Here is a 9147-nt window from a genome sequence, read left to right on the forward strand (position 1 = left end):
TTGACTTTGGAATTCAGATTACACCAGAAAAGTCTAGTCCTCTGAATTTTTCACAAGTCTGTGTCTTTTGGGCTTAACTCTTTCTGATCCTGTTCTTACAAGTTTATGCCATACTTATATATGCACTCTTTTCATATTTTTCTTGAAACCTTTTAAAATCTGAACCTATAAGAGACCTGACACCCAACTGATAAATGATCAAAAGATAAAAATAGGCAGTTTTCAGATGAAGAAATTAAAGCTAGGGGCGGCTGGGTGGCGCAGTGGATGAAGCACCGGCTCTGGAGTCAGGAGTACCTGGGTTCAAATCCGACCTCAGACATTTAATAGTTACCTAGCTGTGTGGCCTTGGGCAAGCCACTTAACCCCATTTGCCTTGCAAAAACCTAAAAAAAAGCTATCCAAAGTCATATGAAAAAATACTCTGTCACTATTGATTAGAGAAATTCAAATTAAAAATAACTCTGAGGTACACTTCATACATAGCAGATTGGCTGAAATGACAAAAAAGGAAAATGATCGATATTGAAAGGGCTATGGGAAAACTAGAATACTAATGCACTGTTAGAGGAGCTGTGAACTGATCCAATCATTCTGGAAAGCAATTTTGGAAGTATGCCCAAAAGATAATAAAACTGTACCTACCCTTTGATCCAGCAATACCACTAGTAGTTCTGTATAGCAGTTCTTTTTGTAGTAGCAAAGAATTAGAAACTGAGGGGATGCCCAACAATTGGGGAATGGCTAAACAAATTGTGGTATATGATTTGATGGCATATTGTTTATTTATAAGAAATCTTGAGCAGGTGGATTTCAGAAAAGCCTGGAAAGACTTGCATGAACTGATGCTAAGTGAAGCAACCAGAATCAGTAGTATATTGTATACCTTAACAGTAAAATTGTGAGAAGATCAACTGTGATGGACACACTTTTTCTCAGCAATTCAGCAATCAAGAAGACTTCTAAAAGACTTGTGATGGAAAAATGCCATCTACATCCAGAAAAAAAAATCCTAATAAAATGCTATGGAGTATGATTACAAACCAAAGCATACTATTTTCACTTTTTTTTTTGTAAGGCAGTGGGGGTTAAGTGGCTTGCCCAAGTCCACACAGCTAGGTAATTATTAAATGACTGAGGCTGGATTTGAACCCAGGTACTCCTGACTCCAGGGCCAGTGCTGTATCCACTGTGCCACCTAACCGCCCCCTATTTTCACTTTTTAAAACTTGTTTTTTGTTTTTTTAGGGTTTTATTTTTGGCAAGGCAAATGGGGTTAAGTGGCTTGCCCAAGGCCACATAGCTAGGTAATTAGTAAGTGTCTGAGACCTAAAACTTGTTTATGTTTTCTCTTTCTATCGTGTTTTTTTTTCTGATTCTTTTTTCACATGACTAATATGGAACTATGTTAAACATGATTATGCATATATAACCTATATCAAACTACTCACTGTCATGAGGAAGGGGGAGGGAAGGAATGAAGGAGAAACATGGAACTCAAAAATTTACAAAAAGATGAAAGGTGAAAACTATCTTTTCATGTGTTGGAAAAAATAAAATAAAATAACATTTTTAAAAAAGAAATGAAATAGAAGTAAAATAAATAAAAAACAAATACACCAAAGCACCTAATAGGATTCTCCAACTTGCCTGCAATTCCTTCCAAGGCAAGGTATCCATTCTTCTGGCAGGCAAGCTACAATTCAGAGAGAGACAGTTTAGGTGCTTAGGTTCTCACCTACTTTCACTACTTCATGGAAGGCTCCAGTTACTCTTGGAGTATCAAAAATACTCAAGGTGCCAGGGGTCCTGGTTGGTTCCTGCCACACTGTTCTTTTTCCAATTATATATCACTTTGGTCTCCAGTCTGACTGCTAACACCTTGGGCAGTTAAGTCACTTAATTCTTGATTGCCCCACATCCAGGGCCATCTCCAGTCATCCTGATTCATATCAGGCCTATGGACCCAGATGACTTCGGGGGAGAAAGTGAGGTTGGTGATTTAGCACTATACCCCCTTACTCAAATCCAATTTATATTCTGGTATTGGCATCACTTCCCTGATGTCATGGTCTTCTTCTTCAAAAATGAAGGACAAACAACAACAATTTAAAAAAATAACATTAAAAAAAAAGTCTGCAAATCTGGTTCTGCTCATTTTACTCCAGCCAATCCTCTCCAGTCTAACCTGGCTTTACATGAATTCCCTGTTTGCCCTTGTACCTATCTTATGCTCAGGTGCTTAACCTCATTATTAAAGCCTTATCACTGCTCTTTGGTCATCTTCCTGACATATCTCCTGTCTCTAACCTGGCTCTCCAATTTCCTCTCCCTCCTTCTCATGCCCCCCCCCAACCCAGTATCCTGAACTCCTTAGAGCTTGACTGAGACCCACCATCTTGTTGGCTTGGAATCATCCTGATAGGATTTCTCAACCCTCCACCCCTTTCTAGATCTTGCTTTCAGAATGCTAATCAAATACTGTTATTTTTGGAAAGGATATCTTCATAAATTGCCCAATGGATCTGTTTACCATTCCTGCCTATTTCCCCTTCCAAAACATCCCTCCCTGGTCAACTATCTCTTATATCTAGTATCTTAATTATTAGAATATAAGTAATTCCAGAGCAGACTATCTTTTAATATTTGTGCCCCCAGAACTTAGCAAGTGCCAGGTATATAGTAAGCACTAAATTAATGCTTTTAACATTCATTCATTTTTTAATTAATCAATCAAAAGGTACTAGAGTTACTCTACAACAAGGCTTCAGATTGACTGACATTTTTATTTCCTCTATTCATCTTGAAAAAGTTCTGGTATTAACCACACCTTGTGCATAGGAACTCTCAGGGGTGGAGAATTCAGAAATAAAATTTTACTTTCTTGCTTCCTTCCTTTCTTCTTTTCTTTCATTCCTTCTTTTCTTTTTATTTCTTCTCTTCTTTCTCTCCTTCCTTTTTCCCTCCTTCATTTCTTTCTTTCCTTCTTAATTTCTTTCTTTCTTTCTTTCTTTCTTTCTTTCTTTCTTTCTTTCTTTCTTTCTTTCTTTCTTTCTTTCCCTTCCTTCCTTCCCTCCCTCCCTCCTTCCTTCCTTCCTCTCTTCTCTCTCTCTCTCTCTCTCTCTCTCTCTCTCTCTCTCTCTCTCTCCATTTGTTTCTCAGCATTATATCAAAAAAGTGAAAAAAGTGTTGCTATTTGCAGTCCTTTGGCCTTCAATCTTAGCTAGATTGTGAAAGTAACTTTAGTTTCAGGGGAAGGTCATAGATCTGGAGCTGGAAGGGATTCAGAGGACATCTAGCTCAATCCCTGTCATTTATAGATGAGGAAATTGATAAATTGGGAAGTGATTTGTTCAGGGTCACAAGTGTTAACAGTTGGATTCGAACCTAGTTCCTTTGCCTGTAGAATCATTTTATACTGTATCACACTGCCTCCTTGTCCATTCTAGGATTAAGGACATATAGCAGCACATTAGTTGAAATGCAGAAAGAACTTTATAAAGGGTTCCTATCACATTTCAAGACAGTTTGACCCAGAAACAAAAAGCATTTCAGGGTTCTGTTTTCTTAGCAACTTTGTAGTACAATGTGAACTCCTTGACAGCAGGAATTATTTTTGCTTTCTTTCTATCTTCAGCACTCATTAAGAAGGCCTGGCATATAGTAAGGACTTACTAGATGCTTTTTGACTGACTGATTGACACATAAACTGGCACTTAAAAATATCAATTATAGACTCTAAGTCATTCATATTGGAGTGCAAGATTCTATGAAATTGATTTGGGGCCTTACTCTGTGATATGAGGGCGCAATAGAAGCAGCATCTATTTACCAGGGTCTCTCTAGATTAGTCTAGTATTAGACTAGTATTAGTCTAGTATTTTCCCCAAAAAGACAAAGTAGCTGTCCCTGAGGCTTAATTGGTCAAAGGGGCTAAGGCTTGAGCTGTGACCCTTCACTACTGACCAGTGACATTCCCCTGTGAAGATGAAGAGCATGGCATCTACTTGAACCAGTGTTCTAACCTTGCTGAGTACCATTTCATACTATGGCTCAGTAACATTTGATAGTTATTAAATTAGATGATCGACAAGCATCTTATTACATTCCCCTATTGAAACTTAAACACCAGATTGGCCTGAGTCAGGTCTGACAGAGATTTCTTTGGCTTTCATTATTTCATCCAGTTCCCCCTTTCTAAGTCATTTTAAGGTCAAAAAGGAAACTTTGTTCTTTGAAAAAGAATGTGTCTATAAATAATGTTAGCCTAAAGGCAAGCAAACTGTGATTATAAAGGATTCCAAGGGGTTCTTTCTAAAAACACTCAAAATCCCAGGGGGCTTTCAGGAGGAGAGCTCCACTTGGTTTTCAGAAGAAAGATAGTCAAGACACTGTAACCTCTTCTGAACTCGTCCCTTTTAGAACCAGGCAAGCAGAGGAATTTTTCAAAAGGGCTATTGAAAGCAGAAAATCAGATAAGAGGACAGGGGTTGGAAAACTAGCTAGTTTGTTAAGAGAAAAAAATGTATCTTCCAAAGTGTATATACCAAAAGTGTATACTTTTCTAATGTATCTACCATCTGACTCTACATGATCCCATTGTGAAGTTTTCTTGGCAAAGATATTGAAATGGTTCATCATTTCTTTCTCCAGTTCATTTTACAGATGAGGAAACTGAGGCAAACAGGGTTAAGAGACTTGCCCAGGGTCATACAGCTAGTAAGTGTGAGTGAAAATAGAATGAAGGAACAAAGAAAGATATGAGTATTTTCAGTCTTTTACTCTCTCCAATCGGAGAGAAGCTCTCATGAATGTGGCCTTAAGAAGTGACATTTGAGAAATTTTGTTCCTAAAATCACATAAAACGTCACAGTAAAAGCCCCAGGTGACAGCTATTTAGAATTTATTAGAATATATAGCTCGTCTTTGAAGAAGGAGGAGAAAACAAGACAAAGGAAGATCTAATGGTAGCCAGAGTTGGCTCTTGATGTATATAAATTCAGGTCTTCCTGGTGTTCTACAGGGACCTCAAAGGAGTTTCCCTTGGTCAATGACCCACAAACTGTGGTTTCAAAACTTTAGTCATTGGCTTCTCTCCAAAAGCAAGATTTGTTCTTCCCACTCACCTACTGACCTCTGATAAAGCTATATTTAATTTGCCATCTGAATGTGAATATCCTGAGAATGACTGCCATTCAGTCTAACCTTGAACCCACACATTTCAGGGGCCACTTTGAGAGCAGGGAAACTTTTTGAAGCTCCCTACACTTTGTGACAGCACACTTTTCTCTTCATTCAGTCCAAGTTTTAGTTCTAAGGTTCCTCTTTGGATTTCTAACTTCTACAGACAATCTCTATCTCTCCTGGCTTTTCTAAACACCATTTGGGGGAAGTGGCAGGAGAGAGAAAGGATAGGGTTTCCCTTCTCTCAAAAAGTGAATAACCCTTTTCAAACTGTTTGAAAAGAGTTTACTACCATGTTCTCTATGGGAATACACATAATGAAATAAAATAACAAGAAGATGATGATTCCATAGTATTGGTGGTCCTTCAGTTAATCACAGAATGTAGATTTAGAGACGGAAGTAATCTCAAAGTTCATCTAGCCAGTGTCCTCATTTCATAGAAAGTTCTTTATTCAGTCAATCAATTTGCTTTTGTTTGGTTGTTTTAGTCGTGTCTGATTCTTCATGATCCCATTTTGAGATTTTCTTGACAAAGATACTGGATTGGTTTGTCATTTTCTTCTCCAGTTCATTTCACAGTTGAGAAAACTGTAGCAAAGAGCCTGAGGCTGGATTTGAATTGAGGCGTTCCTGACTCCAGACCCAGTATTTTGTCAGCTGTACCACCTAACTGCTTGACACAGTATCTAATTAACACTTATTGCCTGAAAAAATGAATGATTCAAGCATTTGATTCATTTGTTAACTATTTCTGTACACATTATTGCTGTCATCAATCATGCTCTCAGAGGGGACAAATGTTAAATATATCCCCCTCTTTTATCAGACCTCTCTGTTCCTTCATACCTTCCTCTTCTTCTCAAACTTCTTAGTCCCCTTACCCCTATCTCAGAGGCTGGGAGTGTTTAACTTTATATTACTTTTTTCTCTTTAATCAGAAAGTGTCTCCCTTCCTTTTTTTTGCTGCCTCCTGTTGTTTTGGCAATAAATATATAATGCTTTCTAGCCTAGAGAGATGGGTTGAATACTTCAATAGTGTTCTCAACAGACTGTCATGAATCAATGTTGAAGCCATTGATCATTTACCTCAATCTTTCTATAGATGTCACTCTCTCTATAACTGAAATTCCAATCTCTCTATAGCTGAAATTCCAACTGAAGAAGTTTTGAGTGCCTTTAGGTTCCTTTCATTGCTAAGCACTTGCTGCTACTATTCCAGCTGAGATTTACAAGGTGGGGATCCAATGCTCATACAAAAGCAATGACTGAAATTTTCCAGGTTACATGGCAAGAGGTTATCCCTCAGGAGTTCAAAGATGGGTCCATTGTCCATCTCTATACAGGTAAAAGTAATAAGATCTATCTGTGACAATCACAGGGAGTGTCTCTCTCGGGGTCATTGATGGCAAGATTCTTGCCAGAGTCCTCCTTAATAGGTTAATTCTTGACCTGGAAGATGATCACCTACCTGAGAGCCAGTGTGGCTTCAGAAAAGGCCAAGGAATGGCTGGTGTGCTGTTTCAGGAGAAATGACAGGAGCAGAAGAGTCATTTGTGAGGACTTATGGACAATTATATCAAAATTTGGTAGCCTGGAAAAGTTCATCAGTATCAAACACCAATTTTATAACAGCATGTTTTCCTGGGCTCTGGATATTGAATGATGCTCTTGTATTTTTCCAGTCACCAATGGAGGGAAGTCAGGTTGTATGCTTGCTCCCATGCTTTTTAATATGATGTATTCAGAAAACAAGGCTGAAAAAAGAAGCCTTCAATGAGGACTAACAAGACAATAAGGTCAGCGGCTACACTAATGGTAAATTATTCGACTTAAAAAAGTTTCAAGCCAAGTCTAATGAGGGTTTATTTCTTCATTTTTTTGTTTGCAGATGTTTGTGTACTCAATGCAGCCTCTGAAACTGAGATGAAACAAGGCATAGATTAATTCCTGCTTGTGCTAATTTTAACTTAACATATGAATAAATTGGCATAAATTGCTGTGCTTTATGAACAAAGGGGAATTGTAGTAGCTCAAGAGAAATATGAATTGCATAGATTTGGAGAATCAAACCCAAATGTTCACATGGGCTATTTGTGCCTGAGCTGTCCTAGAGCATTCTGAGTTTGTAATGGTTTGATCAACTACATTAGAAACTACAATGCAACTTGACTATTAGCATAGAGATGTCATTTTGGTCCTCTTTGAAAGCAAAGGACAATAACCAACCAGCAACCAATCTATCATCAGATATCAGATGTTATATCAGATATGTGTGCTAATAGCACATATTTGAGTTGAAGATAAAGAGTTAGGGACAAGAATTAGTAACTCTTCGAACTCACATTTCCTTTGAGCTGCTTCAGTTTTACCTGTCTCATAGAGTAAGACATCATCTCTAATAGGGTCACAACATGCTGGGTGGACTTGTGCCAGTGACTCCCATGCTGCACAATCAATTCCCAAGTTCTAAAGAGAGACTTTGAGAGTATCCTTGTATGGTTTTTTCTGTTCTCCACTGTGAGCACTTGCCTTGTGTGAATTCTACAGAAAATTGTCTTTTTTTGGTGAGCATTTATTTGGCATTCAAACAATGCCTTCAGTCCATCAGAGTTGAACTCTCTATGGTGGTGTTTGAATGCCTAGCAGTTTAACTTGAGAAAGGCCCTCAGTCTCTGGGATCTTCTCCTGCCAAGTGATCTTCAGAATCTTCCTAAGACAATTCAAATGGAAGTGATTGAATTTCTTGGCATGGATGGTGTTTCACAGGCATACAACAATGAGGTCAGCACAACTACTTTGTAGACCTCCAGTTTGATAGTCATTCTAATTCCTTTTCTCTCCCACACTTTTTCCCCCTAAACACTGAGCTAGCTTTAGCAAAGTGTGTGTCAATCTCATTATCATGTGTGTACATCCAAGGTAAGTGAATTTTTATCCACAGTATTCAAAACTTTTCCATTTTCTGTAACCATTGGCTCCAGATATGAATGATGTGGTTCTGGCTGATGAAGTCATCAAGGATAAACAGACCTGAACACCTTTTATTTAAATATACCAATGTGTGAGACCAGAAGGTAGAAATGGGGGGGGGGAAGAGCATTGAGGCATGGAAGACAATCAAAGAAAGTACCCAGAGTCAAGAGATGGGGTGTCCTTTTTTGTAGCAAAACAAGGGAACAGGGTCATTGAATTAAAGAGTACAATGGGTTTTAGGGGTGATGTAAGGTGATCAGTGAAACAAATGCACAAGAACTAGAGTCAATTGACCTTGAAAGTATTATTATGATTATTTCCCTACTCATTTTTTAAAAATCTGCATTTCCCTCCTCATTTTTTTTAATTAGAAAAAGATCTTAAAGCCCAGGGAGTTTGAATGACTTTCAAAGGTCATATAGGTAGAAGTATCAAAAAGTGAATTTTGATCCTCAGACTTCTCTATCCAGCACCAGTGTACTACCCTGCTGATCTCACACATTGCTATATTCTAAAGGTGTTCAGGTCTGTTTACCTTTGATGGATACCTTTAAAAAGCTCTAGTTCCTTCTGTTTCTTCTGTCTGCACATAGAACAGTGCTAACCCCATTATATTACAGTTCCCTTGAGGGCAAGGATTATCTTTTACCACTTTTTTGTATTCCCCCCCCCCCACAGTGCTTAGCACAGTGCCTGAAACATAGCAGACACAATGTTTATTGATTGATTAATTAATTATCCATAACCTCTGTTGCCACTCAGACCTAGTCTATAATTTAGGACCGACCTAGGTTTTCTTGGAACTCCTACATGTGTTGTTTTTACCTCTCAGGAACCAGAATATACAGCTGAGAAACTGGGTGGTCAATAAAACCAAAGGCATCCTTACTGAATGTATGTCCACCAATGATCTGCATATTATTTAAAGAAATCTTTTTGATAAGAATTAGATTAAGGAGTATGGGGACATGTTTCTCTTCCATATATC

This window comes from Macrotis lagotis, chromosome 1 (genome assembly GCF_037893015.1).
Source record: "Macrotis lagotis isolate mMagLag1 chromosome 1, bilby.v1.9.chrom.fasta, whole genome shotgun sequence".
Taxonomy (NCBI): Eukaryota; Metazoa; Chordata; class Mammalia; order Peramelemorphia; family Peramelidae; genus Macrotis; species Macrotis lagotis.